We start from the raw sequence: 26391 nt of genomic DNA on the forward strand, positions 1-26391 counted from the left end.
ATTGTTTATAGCTGATGGGGGTAGAATGGTAAATTGCAGTATTTTCAGGGGTAAAATGGTAATTTCAGTAAGTTCGGAGGGGTATTTTGGGAATTGAAAATCTGAATATTTATTTATTTTTGAGTGCTCTGTCCACTAAGTATTAAAGAATATTTAAATAATATTAAAATAATACGTAGTGGGGGATAAGACATAATAGAGTGGGAATAATGTATTTGTTTAATATAATGGGGGACAAAACACGTAGGCATGGGGAACAAGGGAATTAAATAAGAAAAAACATTAAGTAGTGGGGCAAGGCATGCAATTATGGGAATATTTCGGGTTAGTGGTTCAAGACAAGAGTCTTGGTTATAAATAGAGTCATTTTTACACATCGTGGGAGGATAAAAAAAAAGAGGATGATAGGGAGATAGAGGAGAAAGTTGAGAGAGTTGACTGAATTTTGAGAAATCAGAATTTGAGAGCAAAAAGAGAAAAAATAAGCTGAACTTTTACTTGAATAATTTCAGGCTGCTTTTCCTTGAGTGTTATTCAAAAATCAGGAAACTACTGCGTCTTGTATCCGTCTCTCTTCTGCTTTGACTGCAATCGCATTCTGGTACTGCTGGTTTTCAATCTGTTACTGGGTTATTCTACTGGTCGTTACTGGTTTTGCTGTGTTGCTAAACCTGTTGTTGTTGTGTATTTACACTACTGCTGCTTCTACTGATCTTCATCTTCTTTCCTTGCTTTCCAAATACCAGATACACAAACTGATACACTGGTTCATCTTGTAAGCTACTCGAAGTATGAATGCAAAAAATGGGAAAGATTTGAAGCTGTAGTTTAATGTAGTCTTTTCATTCTTTTACTGTCTGTACTTAGAACATTCTATGCGCTGCCCATGTAAACTCTGGTTATATACTGAATCTCGGTTGTATATATGTTAGCTAGTTGCCTTCACTAGAATCAGGTAGTTGTTGGTTATGTATAACATGGGCAATATCCTATAGCAGTTTAAGTTGTAAACTTCTTCCCCGTAGGTTTTTAGTTTAAAAGGACTAATAGTATAGTTGTAACATTCTGCTAGTTCAATTTGTTCGATTAAACAGCATGTTCCAAATACACATCAGGCCTTAGGTTGATTACTCAATAGTTCAAACTATTTTAGTTAACAACTTGCTCATCTAAATTCGTTAAAAAACGGGTTTCATTAGGTATCACTTTCATTTCGGATTCTTAAAGTTTGAACATGTGTAGAATCATTTAGCTAAGCCCAACATCTGAATAAGGATGGCACAGGTCCAGTTTTACCCCTTATACATCGGACCTGGGCCCATAATTGTTAACCGACTGCTCTTATTGTATCGTTTTCAGATTTAACGACTCACTTTCGAAACTCAACTATAATAACTCGTGAGCATGTAAATAAATTAGAACTCTTTTTCTTTCATTATAGAGATGAACGAAATAGAAAACATAGTCACTATAGGTCAATCCTTTTTGATAATGAGACGAGCCTCGCCAAATAAAAATGCAAATTGCGGGGCCCTCAATAATTGGTCATAATAAATACTTAGAATTTGGGATGGGCCGTTTAGCGAATTTCACTGCCTTCCTCAAAGATAATAACGCGTTAGACTCTTAGGCGCGATTTTAATTAATTTACATTCTTAAATTTCGGTGCGCATTTATGTGACCCAAATCCAAATCTCAACGGTGTCGGAATGTATCAACAACCACGGGTGCATTCATTGCGACGTGATTCGAAGATCCATTTCCACGACGTTGCAATTCTATAAAAATAATAATAAAGCGGTTTTTAAACTTAATAAAAGCACACAGGTCATAACATGTATAAAAATCAGATATTTAGCCATTACAACAATTTAAGCGACCGTGCTAGAACCACGGGATTCGGGGGTGCCTAACACCTTCCCTCGGGTCAACAGAATTCCTTACTTAGAATTTCTGGTTCGCAGACTTTCATTTGGAAAGTCGAATATTTTCCTCGAATTGGGATTCAAGATAAACCGGTGACTTGGGACACCAAAAGTCAAACCTTTCCCAAGTGGCGACTCTGAATTAAATAAATAATCTCATTTCGAATATTGTCACTTAAATTGAAAAAACTCCCTCACGCATTTATCCTTCGGGGTAGGCGCGCAAAAAGGAGGTGTGACAACCGGTAGCAACGACAAGGAGAAGACAGAAGAGAAGGGCAACGAAGGTTGTGTATTTAGCCATATCTAGCTTGTTTTCCTTTTGGATTTCTTGGTGAGGAAACTGACAACAGTAATGGTGATATTTATAGCATGGTATATGCTCAATATTGTCAACTTAATTCATTTTTGACTAATTCAAGCATTCACATCATTATTATGTACATGAGAAAATAAAAAGAATAAGTTTAAGTGATTCCTTCGATTCCCTATGAGATTATGAATTGGACAATGAGAACGAAGAAAGAAAGAAAGAAAGAAAGAAAGAAAGAAAGAAAGAAAGAAGAAGAAGAAGAAGAAGAAGAAGAAGAAGAAGAAGAAAAAGAAGAAGAAGAAGAAAACGAAGGAGGAGGAGAAATGGGGCTGAAGTTATTTAAAAAGTGGGTACAAGTTAAAAGTTTTTTAAAAAAATGGGTATAGGTTAAATTTAGGTTAAATTGGGGCGACCAAATAGGGCGCCCCGTAAGGGTGTATTGTGGGTCGGGCCCAGCCCGGGACTGACCCGAGACCGCGGGCCAAACGGGCCGGTCTCTAATGGTGCATAAGCCCGTAGCAGGCCGGTCCAACCCAAGTAGCCCGTGAGCCCGGGACCGGCAGGCGGGCCTGAGCCGATTCAACCGGGCCTAACAGGCCCCAACGGCTATTTTTTGTAAAAAATAAAATTTAAAAAAATGACCAACAGTCAGATTTTTAAAATCTAGTCGTTGGTCTTCAATTTCCAACCGTTTGGGAGTTTAAAATATAGCCATTTGGCCCCCAAACTTTGTTTTAACCCCAAACTTTTTATAATTACACTTTTTCCCAATTCTCAACTATAAATACCCCCTCATTCTTTCATTTTTACTCACAAATTCATCAATCTCTCTCTATTTTTCTTCTATAATTGCTTACTTTATTATTGCAATTTCATGAAAAATTGTGAAGTTGGTGAATTGAAGTATTCAAGTCTTCAAGTCTTTAACGATATTCAATTTTCAAGAAGTTGTTCGTCAATTCGGTAAAGTCGTTCCAACTCTTAAGTTTTAATATTATAGTTTTGTTTGTTTTATTTAGTATAATTATAATTAATATGAACTTTTCTTTGAAAAAAATATTTGGTGGTAAGGGTAAGGGAAAATCTAAAATTAGTGAATCTAGTTGCCAAGCTACTACTCTTCCCCCGGCTCCCCGACCCAAACCTGTTACCCGTCCTCCTCCACCTATTATTCTTGATAGTGATAACCCTTGTTTTCAATTTTCCGATAGTCAATTTTGCCATGATGTTGCACCATGTCAACAATTAGATGAAAAAGTTATGAATGTTCTTTATCCTAATCAAACTATCTTTGAAAATGATGAGGAAAATGATGATTTAGATGAAATGCAACCGGATTTAGATGATACACCTACTAGTCCTGTTAATAACCCAATTGATGCCCCGCCTGACCCTCCTGTAATAACCCCTACTTTTAATAGACAACCTTCTAAATGGCCCGAAACATCTCTTGTTTGGCACTTTTTTACTCAACTAAAAGAACAAAATAAGGCTAAGTGTAAAACTTGTGGGTCTTTGTTGGTTCATAAATTTACTGGAGACTGTAGCGGTACGGGTAGTTTGACTAGACACATAAAGACACACCCTAGAGATAAAGCTAGATATTTTCATATGAAAGCTGCGCAAGAGGGGACAAGTGTAGATACTACGGTTAACCCTAGTACAGGTTCAAATCTAGTTCAACCGGGAATTAACACTGTTACCGGTGACATTTTATATTATGATCCAAATAAAGATCGTAAAGAATTGCCAAAAATGGTTACTGTTATGTGCTTACCCTATAGTTTTCCTTCTAACCCTCATTTTGTGCATTATATTAGAAGAATTTTTAATCCTACTTATAAAGGATGACCTCGCGCAACCGTAAAGAGCGATATTTATAAATATAAACATGAATATGAACAATATCTACGCTATTTATTTACTCATATAGATTGTCGCATTGCTATTACTACTGATATTGGTAGAAATGGTAATGACTGTGATTATCTAACTGTTACAAGTCATTGGATAGATGATGAGTGGATAATGCAAGAGTGCATTATTGCTTATAGAATAATTAATTCACGCCACATAGATAAGTTTATTGCTAACACAGTTGCAGATATTTGTAGATATTTTTGCATTAGAGATAAAATTATGTCGGTTTCAATGGATAATGCTTCTAGTAACACTAACGCTATAGACTTGCTTACAACTACACTAAATCCTGCATTTAGTAATATTTTTCATGTTAGATGTATTTGTCATATTTACCATTTAATCGTCGGTGTTGGTATGAAAGTTTTAAATGTAAAAATTGAAAAGGTTAAAATGGCTCTTAATTGGCTTTTTTATTCAAACCGTAGAAGTAGACTTAGAGACTATTTTAAAAAATGTGATGAATTTGGCCTCAGAAAAAGAAAGGTTCCTAAATCTTGTCCGACTAGATGGAATTACATGTATAAAAGTTTAGTTGTTGCATATGAATATAGGAACTCAATAAGCACAATGTATAATGCTCGTATAGGTGATGGTGATGATGATGATGATGAGCACCTTACAAATCAAGATTGGAGTAATATTAAAATGCTTGTAGACTTTTTAGAACAATTTCATGTTGCTACAAATGAATTATCTGACCAATATTATCCTACTATTTCTAACTGTTTAGTTTATATTGCAGCACTTGTAGATTTATTTACTCAATTTTCAGAGGGTGGAGTAAGTTATCAAGAAGCTATTAATTCTATGAAAGCTAAGTTTAAAAAATATTTTTTCCCTGTCCCCCTATTTTTGGTGTTGCTGCATTGTTAAATCCTACAATGAAATTAGGAGGTCCTTACTTTTGGTATTCAAAAATTTATAACGCTTTATCACTTTTAGCTGAGGAATTTGCTACACTTGGAGATGCAAAAGCCTCAATTAAAATAAATGCTCAAACAATTTATAATGCTTATCAACTTGCCTTAGATCATGCTAGACCAAATGTTCCAACTCCTACTTCATCTAGTTTGCAATCATCTAAAAGAACTGCGGGCCTAAAAGCCCTTAGTTCTTGGACGGAGTTCAGGGGTTCTCAAGGTGATAATTTTGGTGATAGTTCACAACTAAATGAGCTTCAAGTTTATTTGTCGCAGGGACTTGAATTAGAGAATCCCGACGGCTCCTTCGATGTTTTGGAATGGTGAAAGGACAAAAAAAACACTATCCGATTCTTTCAAGGATGGCTCGAGATATTTAAGTGTTCAAGTTTCAACAGTGGCATCGGAGAGCGCTTTCAGTCAAGCTAGACTTCAAATCGGTGATCATAGAGCGTCTATGAGGGAGAGCTTGGAAAAATTAGCACTCTTCAGAGATTGGATCCGTTCGGAAAGAAGAAATTTTGGACTTACAGAATCACAACCTGAGATAGATGAAGCTTATGAAGAAATGCTAGTGGAACTTGCGCAGGATGCTGCTTCGCCCGGAAGCGGTGATGAACAAGCTTCTTTTCCACCACCACCAACGGAAATTCCTCCGGACCTTGAAGGATTTATGAGATTTGTTAGAGATAATACATAGACTAATATGTAACTTGTATTTTGGCACATCTTCCTTAGTTTTTTTTCCTTTTAATGGTGGTATTAGTACCTTGTTGTGCTCATTCCATTGGGGGGAGGAAGACTAAGAAAGATATTGCCATTCTTTGTTAATGTCGTAATAATAAAAATTATAAGACATTCCCTTGAATATTTTTTTGCAATTTATTTTGTATTTAAATTTGATATAGTATATATATTATATCTCTAATACATATAAACTATATATATATATATATATATATATATATATATACTTTTATATAGTATGTATATATAATTATATATTGCCTTATATAATATATAGCTTATATATATTATATATACTACTATATATATTTATATAATCAATTAATATTAGTATATACATATATAGTTTACAAGAAATTGCCTTCGATAAAAAAAAATGAAAAAAAATAGTCCGGAACGAAAAAGCACGTTAGGCCCGTGCGCCCAGCCCATTTAGCACGGGACCATGTGGGCTTAGGACCACCGTGGGCCGGTTTCACCCATTGGGACCGTGAAGACCGGGACCGCCAAAGACCGGCCCGCCAAAGCCCGGGACTGTTTGGCCCGGCCCGTTTGGTCCGTTTAGGCCCGGGCCTGGCCCACAATACAGCCTTAACGCCCCGTGCAATTTTAACAAAAAAAAAAAGAGGGAAGGCTCACTTTTGTAATTTCACATGGGCAGATTTAATAAAATTGGGCTTATGGCCCATTATAAATACATGTCCAATTTTTGTTTTCGGCTCATAGCCTAAATTAAAAATTACAAAAGGCTTTGTTATTTTTTTCTTAATAAATTCCATATTTCGAAAATTAGTCATATGGACTTAATTTTCAGAATATAAATTTAGTATTTATATTTTTATGAAAATAATAATTATTTTATTATCTCAATTTCTAGAAATATTAGTTAGTTTAATATTGTATTATTTATTAATTTGTTTAACATGATTGAAATATTAATTTATTTAATATTATATTTATTTTTTAATTTATTTAAAATTCTTCAAATATTAGTTAGTTTAATATTGTATTATTTATTAATTTGTTTAACATGATTGAAATATTAATTTATTTAATATTATATTTATTTGTTAATTTATTTAAAAATTTTCAAATGTTAATCTGATTAACATTATATTAATTTGTTAATTTGTTTAACATGCTTGAAATGTTAATTTATTTAACATTAAGTTTATTTCTTATTTATTTAACTTGCTTGAAATTTTAATATTAATTAGTTTAACACATGCTTTACGTAAATTTGTTGAGCATGAAATCAATATTAATTAGTTTAATATTAACATTACTTGTTAATTTGTTTAACATGTATAATATGTTAATTAGTTTAACTTTTAAAAAAGTTTAAATTTTGTAGCATGCAATAAATGTTAACTAGTTTGATAATAACTTGAAAGTCGAGTATTTGCTAGATGATCAAGAGATTCTGGAGCCATTAACAATATCATTAATGAGTTTGAGGAAGGCAACACTACTCAGCATAGGCGTGAGCATGAAGCCTATGACAGTTGAAAGAAAATAAACTCCGCTGCTCGCATTACGTTGCCGAGCAATTTGGATAATGACATCCTATGGGAGTTTAAGGATCACCAAAGAGCTAGGGATCTTTGGAATGCCTTGAGGAATAGGTTTGATACATGTTCCACTACAAAGCTGTGATCCTTATCAATCAAATTAGATTCATATAAGAAACGCCTAGAACATTCAATGAAAACACATTTGAGGCAAATGACAAATATGATTGGGGAGTTGAAAGATGATGGTCATGTGTTGACTAATGAACAATAAATTCAAGTTGTCATACGCTCTTTACCTTGTTCTTGGAATCATATAAAAATGCATTTGACCCACAATAAGCGAATCAAAACTCTAGAAGATGTCTAGAGGCATCTTCAGTTAGAGGAGGAATGACTTATGGCTGCAAAGCCAATAGCTGAGTTGCACATGGCAATAACCTCCATAAAAAAAGAGTGATTCAAAGAAAAAGAACTGGGAAAAGAAGAGAGGGCCACCTCAAGCTCAGCTTGCTAAAGAGAAAAGATTGAAAAAAGCATGAACAGTCGTCCCAAACGTGTCAAAGTTGCTAAAGTGAAATGATATAATGGTGACAAAATAGGTCATTATGCCAGAGATTGCTTCGAGCCTCCCAGAAAGGTACTTCACAATGCTCGAATTACTGAACTTTGTGTTTCTAGCTCTGTTTTCTAATTAAATCTAATCCTTTGTGGATTGTAGGCTCAGGAGCAACAAACTATATAGCCTGAGAACATAATACCTTTGTTGAATTTCAACGAGTTTCACGTGGAGCAAAGTGGGTATATGTAGGAAACAATAATAAAGTTGATGTTGAAAGGATAGATACATGCAAGTTAGTCATGTATAGCAGTCGAGACCTAATACTACATGATGTTCTCTTTTTTTTTAAAAGCAAATATACCACTAGGTAGGCTTCCTAGAGGCTAATATATAAATAAAATTCCAAAATTGGGTCCAAAGCTTACAAGATGTCCAAAACTAAATACAAATTGCACAAAATGAGTAGCTACTAGAAAAATAAAATAACTAAGATCTAATGAACTAGCTATTACAATATGATAAACTGCATGCTTCATTCTCCAGTTAGTGTATGTGAATCCAATAGCCAGGGAAAAATACCAACTAGCACCTATCAAGCTCTCACTAGGTGCCAGGGTATGCATTCCATTGGAAATGGACAAGGCTATCATGAATTCAAAATATTTACACCACTGAATTAAAGCAAGCAAAATCTTCCAATCATCAATGTTGCTTTAGAATGAATAACTCCATATAGTTTTCCAGTTCAAATCAAGACAATATACTGAATTTGCCCAAAGCATCTGATAATTCATCTGCTCACTAAACAAGTATAATATGTATACTCTATTATCATCTCCAGAATGAGTGTGTGAACACATTAATAACACTGGAAATGACAATACAATACACAATATAACAGAAGGAGCAACAGATGATGTGATGAGTTGTGAAACTGTATTGGATAGCGTAATGTGTGCAAGAATTTATGCACAGAACAAAGTGCAATAGCAGCTTCATGTGTAAGTCTGAACCAAACAATTATAATGTGTAATGAAATACCTTATGATACCATTGGATCTGTCACGACCCGGAATTCCCACCCTCGGGGGTCGTGATGACGCCTACTCGTAGAAGCTAGGCAAGCCATGAACTCAGAAATCATTAACTCTTTTGTTTTAAATCTTCTTACCAATTACATTAACAAGTAATACACATTTAAATAACAGCGGAATATGAGATTTAAGTGGAAGAGTTAAATAAATATAAAACCATACTATCTCGAAAACAAACACATGTCTCTACCCAGAAACTGGTGTCACAACATCCACAGACTATCTATGATCACTACATATAAGTGTCTGAAAGAAGGAACATAGTCTATCTCAGATACAAAAGAAAACAGAACATCTAAATAGATAGAAGAGATGCCGGGCCTACGGACGCCTGCAGGACTACCTCGGGATCTTGGTGGACTAAAGGCTTGCTCCCGAGCTACTACTGCTAACCAAGTACTGCTCCGGTATCTGCATAGAGTGCAGAGTGTAGTATCAACACAACCGACCCCATGTACTGGTAAATGCCTGGCCTAACCCCGGCGAGGTAGTGACGGGGCTAGGACCAGACTCTAGATAAACCTGTGCAGTGATATATATATATATATATATATATATATATATATATATATATATATATATACAACGGAAAAATAAACTGGAACAACAATTAAAGCTAGGAAGGGGAAACAAGCTTCGGAAAATAACATATAAAATAGAATCTCAAGAGAATTATAAGGAAACCAAAATTTAACTTCTAATAAGGATAAAAAAAACAAAGGCAAATTTCACTTTTGGTTCACATCTTGTTGCAGGCGTGCAACCCGATCCCATTTCTTATATTTTTTGGTAGGCGTACCACCCGCTTCCATTTCATTAACTCTTGTGGTAGGAGTACAACCCATTCCCATTTTATTATATCTTATAGTAGGTGTACCACCCGCTCCAATTTTATTAAATCTCGTGGTAGGCATACCACCCGCTCCCATTTCATCAAATCTCGTGGTAGGCGTACCACCCGCTCCCATTTCAACATATCTTGTGGTAGGCGTACCATCTGCTCCCATTTCATCAAATCTCATGGTAGGCGTACCACCCACTCCCATTTCATCATATCTTGTGGTAGGCGTACCACCCACTCCCATTTACAAGCCAACAAAAAATCACAAGGAATCCCGGCAAGGGAACAAAAGCAATATAATAACTTTCCGGCAAGGGAACAAAAGCATTATAATAACTTCCCGACGAGGCAACAAAAGCAATATAATAACTTCCCGACAAGGGAACAAAAACAATATAATAACTTCCTGGCAAGGGAGAAACAATATCGAAACAAACATCCCGGCAAGGGAGAATCAGCTATAACCAATCCTAACTCAACTTCTACTCAGCTCAATTAATACTAATACTCATTCATAAATAAAATCCACAAGAATAAACTAAATCTTTGCTCCATATCGAGAGTCATTAATTAAAGCATTCGTAGTAACATTTAAGAACACAACAACTATCAATTTAAGACTCACGGTCATGCTCGACACCAACGTATAGATACTCGTCACCATGCCTATACGTCGTACTCAACAAGAAACAATTAGCAAATAGGACACAACTCTTAATCCCTCAAGCTAAGGTTAGACCGGACACTTACCTCAAACTTTCACAGCCAACTCAATCCTCAATTACCTCCTTTCCTCTCGAATTTGGCTCCAAATCAATTGTATCTATACATAATCGACTTCATAACATCAATAAATGCTAAACAATTCGAATACAATGCCTAAATAGCTTTCTAATCATTCTTCCCAAAAATCCAAAAATCGACCCCGGGCCCGCTTGGTCAAAACACGAGGTTCGGACCAAAACTCGATTACCCATACACTCACGAGCCCAAATATATAATTTATTTTCAAATTCGACCTGGAAAAGAGGTCTAAATCACAATTAATCAAAAAGCCTTAATTTTACCCAAATCCCTAATTTTCTACCCTTAATCTCATGTTTTAGGCCTAGAAATCTAGTGGATGTTGATGAAAATGGAAGAAAACAAGTTAAAGATTACTTATCCAAGTGATTATAGTGAAGAAATGCTTCAAAAGTCGCCCTAGAGCTTTGGAGAAGAAGAAGTTTATGAAATTTTTATGAAATCCCGAAAGTGTGCCTTTTTGTGTCTTTTAAATCACTGGGCGAAAACACTCTTCGTGTTCGCGACTGACCCCTCGCATTCGCGATGGGTCAGGCTAGGTAAGCCTTCTCGTTCGCGTGAACGGGCTCGCGTTCGCGGAGCTTTAACCCCTCGAGCCCTCGTGTTCGCGTCCAGTGGATCGCGTTCGCGTAGGGTAATTTCCCCACCCCCTGCCCAGGCCCACTTGGCCTTCGCGTTCGCGTGGCCAGGACCGCGTTCGCGAAGGGATAACCCCCCACTGCCTCGCGTTCGCGACCTGAGCTACGCGTTCGCATAGAAGGATTTTCCTTCAGCATAATTTACTTATCACGTTCACGAGAGCCATCTCGCGAACGCGAAAAAGAACATATCAGTGCACCTGAACAGCTATTTCTGCAACTTTTCTTAATTTTAAAACTTCCCGAAACACATCCAAAACACACCTGAGCCCTCGGGGCTCCTAACCAAACACACGTACTAACTCAACAACATCATATGAACTTATCCTTGCGTTCCAATCGCCAAAATAACCTCAATAACAACGAATTAAATCTCAAAATCAAAGAATTTTTTTCTCAAACTTCATAAAATATCAACTTTAGCAATTTAGGTCCGAATCACGTCAAACGACGTCCGTTTTTCACAAAATTTTTTAGAAATGTCTTAAATCATATATAAGACCTGTATTGGGTGCTGAAAATAAAATACAGGCCCGATACCATCACATTCTAATAGATTTTCATTTCAAATTTCCTTAAATAATTTTAGAAAATAATTTTCTTTAAAAATTCATATCTCGGGCTTGGGACCTCGGAATTCGATTCCGGGCAAACACCCAAGTCCCATATTTTCCTACGGACCCTCTGGAACCGTCAAATCGTGGGTTCAGGTCCATTTAACCAAAATGTTGACCGAAGTCAAATTAACTAATTTTATAACCAAATTTTATCATTTTTCATAGAATTTCATATTTAAGCTTTCCGGCTATGTGCCCGGACTGCACACGCAAATCGAGGCAACTCTAAATAAGGTTTTCAAGGCCTAGGAGACACAGAATTCAATTAAAAGGAAGTGATGACCTTTTGGATCATCACATTCTCCACCTCTAAAACAACCGTTCGTCCTCGAACGGACAGAAGAAGGAAGTACCTGAGTCGGGGAAAAGATGAGGATAATTTCTCCGCATATCAGACTCGGACTCCCAAGTCGATGCCTCAGGAGGCTAACCTCTCCACTAAACATGAACATAAGAAAAACTCTTCGACCTCAACTGACGAACTTGTCGGTCTTGAATAGCTACCCGCTCCTACTCATAAGACAAGTCCTTGTCCAACTGGACAGTGCTGAAATCTAACACGTGGGATGGATCGCCGTGATATTTCCGAAGCATGGACACATGAAACACTGGATGTACGGCTTATAAGCTCGGCGGCAATGCAAGTCTATAAGCCACCTCTCCCACTCGATCAAGAATCTCAATGGACCAATGAACCTAGGGCTAAGCTTGCCCTTCTTCCCAAATCTCATCACGAACCTTGCGGTCTGCATAACTCTTTTGCATGAACTGAGTTGTCCGGAGCCTATCCTGAATAATCCTGACCTTGTCCAAGGCCTACTGAACCAGATCCGTACCCAACAATCGAGCCTCTCCTGGCTCAAACCATCCAACTGGAGATCGACACTGCCTACCATATAAAGCCTCATAAGGAGCCATCTGGATACTCGACTAGTAGTAGTTGTTGTAGGCAAACTCTGCTAAAGGCAAAAATTGATCCCACGAGCCTCCAATGTCAATGATACAAGCTCGGAGCATATCCTCCAAAATTTGAGTAGTCCGCTCGGACTGCCCATCCGTCTGAGGATGAAATACTGTACTCAACTCAACCTGAGTGCCCAACTTTCGCTAGACTGCTTTCCAGAAACGCGAGGTAAACTGCGTATCTCGGTCCGAAATAATAGATACCGGCACACCATGAAGGCGAACAATCTCCCGGATATAGATCTCAGCTAACCTCTCGGATGAATAGGAGACTGCCACAAGAATGAAATGCGCTGACTTGGTTAGCCTATCAACAATGACCCAAACTACGTCGAACTTCCTCCGAGTCTGCGGGAGTCCAATAACGAAATCCATAGTGATCCGCTCCTACTTCCACTTGGGAAGCTCAATCCTCTGAAACAAATCACTAGGCCTCTAATGCTCATACTTAACCTGCTGACAATTCAGACACAAAGCCACATATGCAATGATATCCTTTTTCATTCAAAGCCACCAATAATGCTGCGGCAAATCCTGATACATCTTCGCGGCACCCGGATGAATAGAGTACCAGGAGCTATGGGCCTCCTCTAGATCAACTCTCAAAGACCATACACATTAGGCACACAAACTCGACCCTGCAATCTCAAAACTCCATTATCATCTAAGGTAACCTGCTTGGCACCTCCGCGCTGCACCGTGTCTCTAAGGACAAACAAATAGGGATCATCAAACTACCGATCACGGATACGCTCCAATAAAGAAGAACGAGCGACCGTGCAAGCTAATATATGACTAGGCTCAGAAATATCCAACCTCACAATCCGATTGGCCAAAGCCTGAACATCCAAATCAAGCGGCCTCTCACCGACCGGAATATAAGCAAAACTGCCCATACTGGCTGACTTTCTACTCAAAGCATCGGCCACCACATTGGCCTTTCCCGAGTGATATAACATAGTGATATCATAATCCTTCAACAACTCCAACCACCTCCTCTTCCTCAAATTCAACTCCTTTTGCTTGAACAAATACTGAAGACTCTTGTGATATGTGAACACCTCACATGCCACGCCATACAGATAATGCCTACAAATCTTCAATGCGTGAACAATGGCTGCCAACTCCAAATCATGAACCGGATAGTTCTTCTCATGAATCTTCAACTGCCGCGAAGGATAGGCAATGACCTTGCCATCCTGCATCAACACTACACCAAGTCCAATACGAGATACATCACAATAAACTGTATAAGGCCCTAAACCTATGGGCAAAACCAACACCAGTGTCGTAGTTAGAGCTGTCTTGAGCTTCTAAAAGCTCACCTCACACTCGTTCGACCATCTGAACTGGGCACCCTTCTAGGTCAACCTAGTCATCGGGGCTGCGATAGATGAGAACCCTCCACGAACCGACGATAGTAGCCTGCCAATCCCAAGAAACTCCTAATCTCTGTAGCTGATGCTGGTCTAGGCTAGTTCTTGACTGCCTCAATCTTCTTCGGGTCAACCTGAATACCCTCTGCTGATACAACATGACCCAGGAATACAACTGAACTCAACAAGAACTCACACTTCGAGAACATAGCATATAACTAACTATCCTTCAGAGTCTGAAGAACCACTCTGAGATGATGCTCGTGCTCCTCCTAGCTGTGAGAATATATCAAAATATCATTAATGAAGACTATCACGAACGAGTCCAAATAAGGCTTGAACACTCGGTTCATCAAATCCATAAAAGCTGCTAGGGCATTGGTCAACCCGAATGACATAACCAAGAACTCATAATGCCCGTACCGAGTGCAGAAAGTTGTCTTAGGGACATCGGATGCCCTAATCCTCAACTGATGGTAGCCAAATCTCAAGTCAATCTTTGAAAATACCTTGGCACCCTGAAGCGGATCGAACAAATCATCAATCCTCGGCAGTGGATACTTATTCTTGATTGTAACCTTGTTCAACAACCGATAATCAATGCACATTCTCATCGAACCATCCTTTTTCTTAACAAACAATACCGATGCACCCCAAGGCGAAACACTGGGTCTAATGAAACCCTTCTCAAGAAAGTCTTGCAACTGTTCCTTCAATTCTTTCAACTCAGGCGGGGTCATACGATACGACAGAATAGAAATGGGCTGAGTGGCCAGAGCTAAATCAATGCAAAAGTCAATATCCCTGTCGGGCGGCATACCCGACAGGTCTGAAGGAAATACCTCAAGGAACTCTTGAACAATGGGCACAGAATCAATAGAGGGAATCTCAGCACTAGAATCTCGAACATATGCCAAATAGGCCAAACACCCCTTCTTGACCATACGCTGAGCCTTCACATAAGAGATAACACTACGGGTAGAATGACCAGGAGTCCCTCTCCACTCTAAACGAGGCAAACCCGGTAAAGCTAAGGTCACAGTCTTGGCATGTCAGTCCAAGATAGCATGGTAAGGTGATAACCAATCCATCCCCAATATAAGATCGAAATTGACCATGTCTAAAAGAAGCAAATCTACACGAGTTTCAAGACCCTCAATCACCAAAATACAAGAACGATGGACTCGATCTACCATAATAGCATCACCCACCGGTGTGGACACATAAATAGGAACACTCAATGAATTACTAGGCATGATCAAATACGGTGCAAATAAGATGACACATACGAGTATGTAGACCCTGGATCAAACAACACTGAAGCATCTCTATCACAAACCAGAACCGTACTTGTAATAACTGCATCTGAAGCTTCAGCCTCGGGTCTGGCTGGGAGAGCATAACATCGGGGTTGGGCCCCACCACCCTGAACTACATCTCTGGGACGGCCTGCTACTGGCTGGCCTCCACCTCTAGCGGTCTGAGCTCTACCTCTAGCACCTCTACCTCCACCTCTAGCACCTCTACCCCCACCTTTAGCTGGTTGGGAGGCCTGTGGAACACCTGGTGCCTGTACCATAGCACGGGAACCCTGATGTGGGGAACTGCTCGAAGCTCGAGGGCAATACATAGCAATGTGCCTCGTGTCGCCACAAGTAAAACAATCCCTCGGCTGCTGGGGCTAACGACCTTGAAAACTCTAAAGTGGTGGTGCACTGATAGGTGCTGGTGGTGCACTGTAGGACTGCTGATCAAAATACTGCATCTGAGGACCACGGCTACCTGAAGCACCGAAAGTATTTCTGCAACTTTTCTTAATTTCAAAACTTCCCGAAACACATCCAAAACACACCTGAGCCCTCGGGGCTCCTAACCAAACACACGTACTAACTCACCAACATCATACGAACTTATCCGTGCGATCCAATCGCCAAAATAACCTCAATAACAATGAATTAAATCTCAAAATCAAAGAATTTTTTTCTCACACTTCATAAAACATCAACTTTAGCAATTTAGGTCCGAATCACGTCAAACGACGTCTGTGTTTCACCAAATTTTTCAAAAATGTCTTAAATCATATATAAGACCTGTACCAGGCGCCAGAACAAAAATACGGGCCCGATACCATCACATTCTAATCGATTTTCATTTCAAATTTTCTTAAACAATTTCAGAAAATAATTTTAATTAAAAATTTATTTCTCGGGCTTGGGACCTCGGAATTCGATTCTGGACAAATGCCCAAGTCCCATATTTTTCTACGGACCCTCTGGAACCGTCAAATCATGGGTCCAGGTCCGTTTACCCAAAACGTTGACTGAAGTCAAATTAACACATTTTATAACCAAAATTTATCATTTTTCATAGAATTTCATATTTAAGTTTTTCGGCTACGTGCCCGGACTGTGCACGTAAATCGAGGCAACTCTAAAACAAAATTGAAGTGCACAGTGCATCCAACTTTATGATCCTGCATATGGCTGTGCAAAGCACAAACCTTCTATTTATTAGTGTATTGCCATGTGATTTTATGTGATAGAACTCCATTTTCCTTGCCTTAACTAATCAATATAACATTAGAATGTCTCAAGAATGAGCATGAAAACATGATAATACCACTGAGAAACACCCTAACATTATACAGTATTTAGTAACATCAAATAACACAAAGACATGTAATTTCAGTTGAGGGCTTCTCATCAGTCAGGAGCTTTCCTTTTAGCCACTCTCATCTGTTACGCCCCGCAATATTACGATGATGTTACCCTCTGCAGTAATACATTACGGTAATGTTACACTTCAGAGTATTAAGTTACGACACTATTGCACCCAGCAGTATTACATTATGGTGATATCAAAATTCGCAGTATTAAGTTACGATGATGTTGCACCCTGAAGTATTGTACGTTGAATTTGTCGCAAGATAATTGACATCAGTCCAGAGATTATTTTGAGAGTATAAGCATTATGCTATTTCAAACAAGTGATGGAGGTGAGAGGGTAAGCAAATCGAAGAAAATAAATTTCGTCGAAGTTTGACATTTTGGGATAAAATACGGTCCGAGCCAAAATACCCGATATTTATGGACTAGTACCATACAAGGTACCACATGACCATGATAGTAAGATGTATAAGTTGTGTTAAAAGGGAGTAGTATTCTAAGTAATTTGAGATAATTCTTAATTATGTGGGTAATTGGTTAATTATTGATTTAATGGGAAATTAACCATATAATTAAGAATTTATAGACAATTAATAAGAGGGGACAAAGGCCCCACATGGCAGCCCATTAAATGGTTAATAAAACCACCAAGTGACTCATATGACATGAAGAAAGGTGTCACATTATTAAAGCACCTACAAGGATTTACATTCTTATCCAAATATTTAAGTACATGACTAGTTAAATTTTAAATGTTTGAATCATCAAATATTTAGAAATTAGTTGAAAAGAAAGAGATTTATATAGAGAAAGAGCGTTGGCAAGGGTATATTAAAGATTATGACGGTGGAATTCTTATGGAATGCAAAATAGATCCAAAGCTTCCATATGCTGATCTATCTACCATGATACGTCGTCAAAGGAAATTGATGAAAAGATAAGGGAGCTATCAAATTTTCATATTGTCTACCAAGGAATTGATTTTCAGAAGATGGGCATGTCTTTAAATTCATTGCCCCTACAAGTTTCAATTTGATTCTTTTAAGTATGGATAACGAAAATGAAGTAGAAATCTGGAAAACCTAGCAAGAAGTTGTTATCTTCTAGTGACAAACCTGAGTGCTGTCAGACACTTGATCTCCAGCTGCATCAATATCATACGGATTTTTCCCTACTTCGATCCGCCGTTACGTGTTTTATCACAATTAATGCGTGTCAGACGGATTGTCAAGAGAATCGGCTCAGCTATGTTAAGGTTATCCCTTCGTTCTTTTGTCATGATCCATACGATACGACCGAAACGTGCAAATGCACAAATTCCATGGATGACTTTATTCATAGAAGTATTAGAGATATCTATGTTCTTGAATTTCCATGTGTCATAATATTTTATCATCTGTTCATGGGTCCCAGAAAAATACGAAAGTTGAAAAGAGTTTACTTTATGATATTACTCAAAGGCAAAATGGTCTAATGACATTCCGAAAGATTTTATTAACGTACTTTCCATGCATTGCATTCATGTTCATTGACCCGTGACCAGATAGCGTTATATATGCGTATATATGTATGTATATATATGTATATGGGATATGGAAAAGGTTATGACGTTATATACGCATCACCACCTGATCAGCTGGTATACGATGATGATTTTGCCCACAGTGGCCGATATGATATGATGAGATTCCCTCAGAGATTGATAATTAATGAAACATGTACCTATTCACGACATGACATTTATACACATATGCATGACGCTAAAAGTATTTCATAATTTACAGAGTTATCCAGACAGGTTGAGTCAATTACTCTATATTTCTTCCATGTCTGTTATGTACTTATTTATGTGCCTTACATACTTGGTACATTATTCATACTGACGTCCTTTTTGCCCTGAGGCGCTACATTTCGTGCCCGTAGGTCCCGATAGACAGGTCGAGAGCTCTCAAAGCAGGCTATCAGCTCAGCGAAAGATGTTGAAGCGCTTCATTTGCTTCGGAATTACTTGTTTAGTTAGTATGATTTAGACGTGTATTAATTTGTATGGCGGGACTTTGTCCCGACCTTTATGATATTTATGTACTTTTAGAGGCTTGTAGACATATGTCGTGTACGTGAAAGATTGTACGACCTTGTCGGCCTATGTTTTGAGTTTATAAATGATTATATTGGCCTATTAGGCCCGTATGTTACGTGTATATGATGATGTAATAAGAAAGATACGTTACGTTGGTACTCGGTTGAATAAGGTATCGGTGCCCATCGCGGCCCATATGTTTGGGTCGTGACAAAAGTGGTATCAGAGCAGCTCTGTCCTAGGGAGTCTATAAGTTGTATCTAGTAGAGCCTTGTTTATGGATGTGTCGTGCACCATACTTATAAGCAGGAGGCTACGAGGCATTTAGGATTGTCACTCTTTCTTCTTACTCTAGATCGTGTGGTAGAGCTCACCTATAAGAATTGGAGAATTTGGGTTTCGTTTTGGAGCTAATAATATTACGAGTAGCTTGAAATTTAACTCAGAGAGCAAGAATGAGGATCGAATAAATAAGAATAACTTGGGGTCCTATTCGAATGCGTTGAATGAGGCGCCTGCTTGTAGTGAGAGCAATAGTAATGTAAAGTCGACTTTGGAGTATGGGCAGAGGAAGTCTACTGGCAATCTAAGGAAACCACAAGTTGATCATGTCAAGGTCAAGAATCTTGATAATGCCAGTTCGTGTTTTGTTGTTAACGAATTTGAGTCGGCTACAGACTCAAAGCTCGAGCAAAGCGAGTCTCATAAAGGTGAGCAATCGGGTAGTTTCCACTTTGTGGAATTTGCTGCTGGAGTTACATTGAAATCGGATAAATTGAAACCTAACATTGTGTCTGGTGCTAGTAGACCTAACTTTGACTTGTGAAATGGAGTGTGTAATAAAGATGGAGCAGACAGGGGGGCAGAATCTATGGGTCCAAAATCGACTAGCACTTTTGCTTTTGGCAATGGCATCGAAGGAAAAAAACAAAGTGAGTGAAAATACAAAGCTTGCTAAAGATGTGGAGGATTTTAATAGTAAGAAGACCCAAAAATCACAATGGTTGTTGGAGTGCTACAAAGATAGGCGCTCGAAACCTGGAAAGAATAAATATTATCTTAGTATGACTTCTGTCCCTAGTAGAGAGATAATTCTAGGTAACTCGAAGAGCCAGTGAATGGAGCAAAGGGGAGCTAAAAGCGAAAGAATGTCGTGTTGAAGTTTTCACAAAAAAAAGGATATGCAGAAATATTAGTAGAGTAACGAGAAGAAAGATAAGGAAGCATTATGAGTAAGGTGTGATACATGGATGACAATGATAGAGTGTTACAGAACCTATAGTCAAATAAAGAAAAAGACGAAAGGTGATGGGCCTTATGAAAACCAAATAGTATAGGCCATACAGTCACATTCTTATTTCGGGGAATAAGTTCGTGACTCTAACGTGATTACTAGAAGGGAGAATTAAACCCCAGAATAATAGAAATCAGCATGGGCAGGTGAACAAGATAAACTAAACATAAATTAGGAACTGAGTGATTTGATAATGGCCGGCATCATGAGAATTTCAAATCGCGTCGTGGCGATAATAGAATGGACAACAAAAGAAGATTCATGGGAAATTTAGAGAATGGTCATTCAGGAAGACGTTTCCCTAAAGCAGGCAAGGGGAGCAAAGTTAATCTTAAGGAATGTATGTGCCAGCTACACTAAGTGTCACCATTGTGAGTAAGGAATTTTGTTATCCTTGGTACATAAGGATTACCGCAAGGCGAGTAAGGATCATTGATGTTGTGAAACGACGCCAAAGATGAAGAGGTAAAACATCTATAGGTAGATCCTCGTGGCTTCAGCTCTTAGTACATCTCTAAAGGGGGAAAATATGGAGTGACGTGGCATTAAGTCAGAATTAAGAGGTTCTAGTGACTATGGAATGGTAAAGAAAGAATGCGATAAATGAAAGAGGAATGAGATGACACTTATCCAAATTTTACAGATACGCTACGATTCAAGAATATTGTGCAAGCACGATATCAAGGAGAGAAAGTAAAGGTTCCTGCCCGAGCTGTTATTAATAAATAAGGAGCCAGTGTGAGACGTAAGTTAAGACAAAGGAAATAACCCAAGAAAGATTACGAAGAACATTGATATGAGAATGGGACAACAAGTAGTTGGTAGTTGATTAAGGAAGAGCCTAGTTATGGCTAAACAGGAGGTTATAGACGAGTTAGCAGATCGTGTAAGATAAAATAGTAGAACCCGATATGGTGAATTCAGTCTCGCAAACATGACATCGTGATCCTTGAGAAATATTCAGATAGGAGTTGGGGTAGTTAAAGATGCCATATGAGTATTACCGAAATAAAAGAGAAAGCCACTGGGAAGACAGTCAAAATATCAGTTCGGAAGCAACCCTACAAGCATAACGGCATGGAGATAAGCAACTACGAATAATTATAGGCAAGGAAGGACATCAAAAGGTTCGTAATAAGCTCACAGCTTTACAAGAGTCTAGGGTTCTCCCTAAGTACTACAACGAAAGACTAGCTGAGGAAATAAGGAAGAAGGCTTCAACCTAAGCACAATGACCTAAAGAGGAAATGGTCGTGTAACAACAATTTCACAACAACATTTTAAGCACTCCAAAGAAAAGTGGCACCTACCATAGCTAAGGAACGGGAAAAAAATCAAAAGTAATATTTGAGACCATGCGAGTTGCACAAAAATTTCGGCATGCGTGGGAATTAAGATAAGCTAAGTATACACGCAACAGAGTACAGAAAGACCAGGAAAAATAATAGGTTATGTTTAAAGGAAGCTCAGAGGGAACAAAAGGTATTATGCACTTAAGACTTAAGAATGATATCCATGCGCCATATATGTTGTTATTCATACAACCATAGAAGACTCCGGTATAAGTTAAAAGAAAGAATTGAGCCTAGGGAATAGACAAAGGATTGAATTGTTAGAAGATTGTATCATGGATATTCCATAACGCCCATGAAAGGCTAATGTAATAACTGATACCATGAGCCACAGATCGGAAGATAGCTTAAGCCTACGTAAAGGATGATCAGAAGGAAGAGGAAACTAAATAATTACATCACCCAAGTAAATCAGGAGTCTGATTATTGGACCTAGAAAAATTATAGAAGTTGTGCTTGAGAACATGACAGAATCACTCTTAATATCAGATGTTCAAGAGAAATAACACAACAACCATAATCTATAATGGCTCTACAAGGAAGCCAGTTAGAAGATGTATCAGCCTCATAAGAAGTCAGTACGAAGCTCCCACCAGATTGTGTATGTACAAGAGGTGCAAGTATTATAATAGAGCTTCAAGTTATGGATGTGAATTACACCTAGGTGGAATGGAGGTCAGGAAAGAGATAGAAGATACGATGCGAGATTTTAAGGTAAGTAAGGTAAAGGTGAACAACATACGAGATACTCAACGGTAGAAGATCATGAATAGTCCATACTGCGGATAGAAGGCTATAAGCACGAGAATCCAATAACCGGGAATGATAGCGGCATCGTCGGCGACATGTCTTCCAGCATATGGTTTCTAAATACTGAGGGATCTAGTTAAGAGCATAGAGAAAATTTGGAGACGATGTGATGTCTCGCTTGACGTTCCAGAATAACATAAGGAAATCTATGGTGCAAAAAAGTTGAAAGAAAGTTGCGAGTAATATAAATGGATATGTATAAGTAGCAAGCTAAAGTATGATAGAGCGACAAAGTTTTAAGGAAACATGAGTAAGGATGAGGAAAGGCAAGTGAAAAGGTGATGATAATGGATAAGTCTTCAAGATTAAGCCCATGAAAACAAGAAGAGCAGACAGTTTCTCTATGTTACACAAAGCTCACTATAGCCTTAATGAACTCAAATGAGTCTAAGATTAATAGCATTTAGAAGAAATGAAATGCTGACCTAGTAATAAAATGAGGGTATAATTGTGACAGATAAAGGATGACATTTTGATCTTCGTTTGAATAATTATTTGAAAAAAAAGAAGAAGAGAAGGAGAAAAGATTTCACTGGCGGCACAAAATTAAGATACCCCATAAGGCGAATCACATTGAGACACTATGAATACGATTATGGGAATCACTTCGAATATTCCTGGATGTAACGTAAGCCATAGGGGCAAGGTATTATGTAAGAAGTTTCAAGTTATCAGTGGTATATTGTAGATCAATATTGAGGTGAATCAACAATATATGGACAAAAGTCACAAAGTATGAGATGCGATTAGGCCGTCATTCTAAAGATGAGCAGTAATGAGGAAGCATTAAAGGACTTAAATTTATACATATAGAATAAGCAACGAGAGTAAGCTGGGATTTGGTAGCAGACCTCAGCAACGATAAATTAAAGTAAGAGTTATGGCAGTAAATTCATACGGATGGCTAAATAGACCTATGCGATGAGATAAATAGTCGTGAATTCAACAAAGTACCGAGCGAAGAACTTCAACATACCCATACATGCCCAAAGGGACATCGTATCAAGCTCTACATATGAATCCTAGAGATTGGGCACACTTACAAGGTCAAAATTGTACAAGTTGCATGATGAAAGGTAGCAATAGTTACGAGATTGAAAGGATTCCGACTACAAGTTGTGGTGTGAGAACGAGGCCTAAAGGGGAAATGCCCTGGACTTTGGACTCATTCACAAAATAGTCGCCTAGATGGCAAGAGAAGTTCTAAAGTATTCGGAAGATATAAGTTATTAAAATGATAAGTGCATCAGGCAACATTCGAGGACAAATGTTCCAAAGGGGGGAATAATATTACGCCCCGCAGTATTACGATGATGTTACCCTCTGCAGTAATACATTACGGTAATGTTACGCTTCGCAGTATTAAGTTACGACGGTGTTTCACCCTGAAGTATTGTACGTTGAATTTGTCGCAAGGTAATTGACATTAGCCCAGAGATTATTTTGAGAGTACAAGCATTATTCTATTTCAAACAAATGATGAAGGTGAGAGGGTAAGCAAATTGAAGAAAATAAATTTCGTCGAAGTTTGACATTTTGGGATAAAATACGGTCCGAGCCAAAATACCCGATATTTATGGACTAGTACCATACAAGGTACCATATGTCCATAATAGTAAGATGTATAAGGTGTATTAAAAGGGAATAATATTTTAAGTAATTTGAGATAATTCTTAATTATGTGGGTAATTGATTAATTATTGGTTTAATGGAAGATTAACCATGTAATTAAGAATTTATAGACAATTAATAAGAGGGGACAAAGGCCCCCACATGGCAGCCCATGAAATGGTTAATAAAGCCACAAAGTGACTCATATGACATGAAGAAAGGTGTCACATTATTAAAGCACCTACAAGGATTTACATTCTTATCCAAATATTTAAGTACAAGACTAGTTAAATTTTAATAGTGTGAATCATCAAATATTTGGAAATTAGTTGAAAAGAAAGAGATCTATTTAGAGAAAGAGCGTTGGCAAGGGTATATTAAAGATTATGACGGTGGAATTCTATGGAATGCAAAATACATCCAAAGCTTCCATATGCTGATCTATCAACCATGATACGTCTTCAAAGGCAATTGATGAAAAGATAAGGGAGCTATCAAATTGTCATACTGTCTACCAAGGAAATTGATTTTCAGAAGATGGGCATGTCTTTAAATTCATTGCCCCTACAAGTTTCAATTTGATTCTTTTAAGTATGGATAACGAAAATGAAGTAGAAATCTGGAAAACCTAGCAAGAAGTTGTTATCTTCTAGTGACAAACCTGAGTGCTGTCAGACACTCGATCTCCAGCTGGAAAAATATCATATGGATTTTTTTCTACTTCGATCCGCCGTTACGTATTTTATCACAATTAATGTGTGTCAGAGGGATTGTCAAGAAATTCGGCTCAGGTATATTAAGGCTATCCTTTTTTTGTCATGATCCATACGATACGAACGAAATGTGCAAATGCACAAATTCCATGAACAACTATATTCATAGAAGTATTAGAGATATCTATGTTCTTGAATTTTCATGTGTCATAATATTTTATCATCTTTTCATGGGTCCCAGAAAAATACGAAAGTTGAAAAGAGTTTACTTTATGATATTACTCAAAGGCAAAATGGTCTAATGACATTCCGAAAGATTTTATTAACGTACTTTCCATGCATTGCATTCATGTACATTGACCCGTGACCAGATGGTGTTATATATGCGTATATACGTATGTATATATATATGGGATATGGGAAAGGTTATGGCATTATATACATATCACCACCTGATCAACTGGTATACGATGATGATTTTGCCCACATTGGCCGATATGATATGATGGGATGCCCTCAGAGGTTGATAATGTTATGAAACATGTACCTATTCACAACATGACATTCATACGCATATGCATGATGCTAAAAGTATTTCATAATTTATAGAGTTATCCAGACAGGTTGAGTCAATTACTCTATATTTCTTCCAGGTCTGTTATGTACTTATTTATGTGCCTTACATACTTGGTACATTATTCGTACTGACGTTCCTTTTGCCCTAGGACGCTGCGTTTCATGCCCGCAGGTCCCGATAGAAAGGTCGAGAGCCTTCCAAGTAGGCTATCAGCTAAGCGAAAGATTTTGAAGCGGTCCATTTGCTTCGGAGTTGTTTGTTTGGTTAGTATGATTTAGACGTGTATTATTTGGTATGGCGGGACTCTGTCCCGACCTTTATGATATTTATGTACTCTTAGAGGCTTGTACACATGTGTCGTGTACGTGAAAGATTGTACGTCTTTGTCGGCCTATGTTTTGAGTTTATAAATGATTATGTTGGCCTATTAGGCCCGTATGTCACGTGTATATGATGATGTAATAAGAAAGATACGTTACTTTGGTACTCGGTTGAATAAGGTACCAGGTGCCCGTCGTGGCCCATCGGTTTGGGTAGTGACATCATCCTCAAATTAGGTGTTTGTGATTTGTCAAGATTGATTAGTTTGCTTCCTGCACTAGGCAGTTCAGAAAAGGAGTGAAACTGAATGGTACCTGGAAAAGAGAAAAAAGGTTAGCTAAAAAATCTTCCACTGTGTTGCCTTCCTTTGGACATGGTGAAAGATCACATTGTAATTCTTCTTATTCTTCATCACTTCCTTTCTAATATTCCAAGGTATCTCTCATTCACCTCCAATAATCTTCTTTATCACCAAGGAATCTATCTCAATTGTGAGTGGATGAAGCTGCCTTTGAACACAATATGAGAGGCCTTCTAATATTGCCTTTGCCTCAGCTACTATATTAGTTGAAATCCCTATTTCTTCTGCCTTTGCAAATACCACATCTCCATTATCATTCCTTACACAAAAACCATAAAAACTTTGCCCGGAATTCACTGTAGAAACACCATCAGTGTTGCACTTATACCACCTCTCATAAGGTAGCTGCCAGGTAATTCTTTTGGTAACAAC

The sequence above is a fragment of the Nicotiana tabacum genome, chromosome 22 (assembly GCF_000715075.1).
Source record: "Nicotiana tabacum cultivar K326 chromosome 22, ASM71507v2, whole genome shotgun sequence".
Classification (NCBI taxonomy): Eukaryota; Viridiplantae; Streptophyta; class Magnoliopsida; order Solanales; family Solanaceae; genus Nicotiana; species Nicotiana tabacum.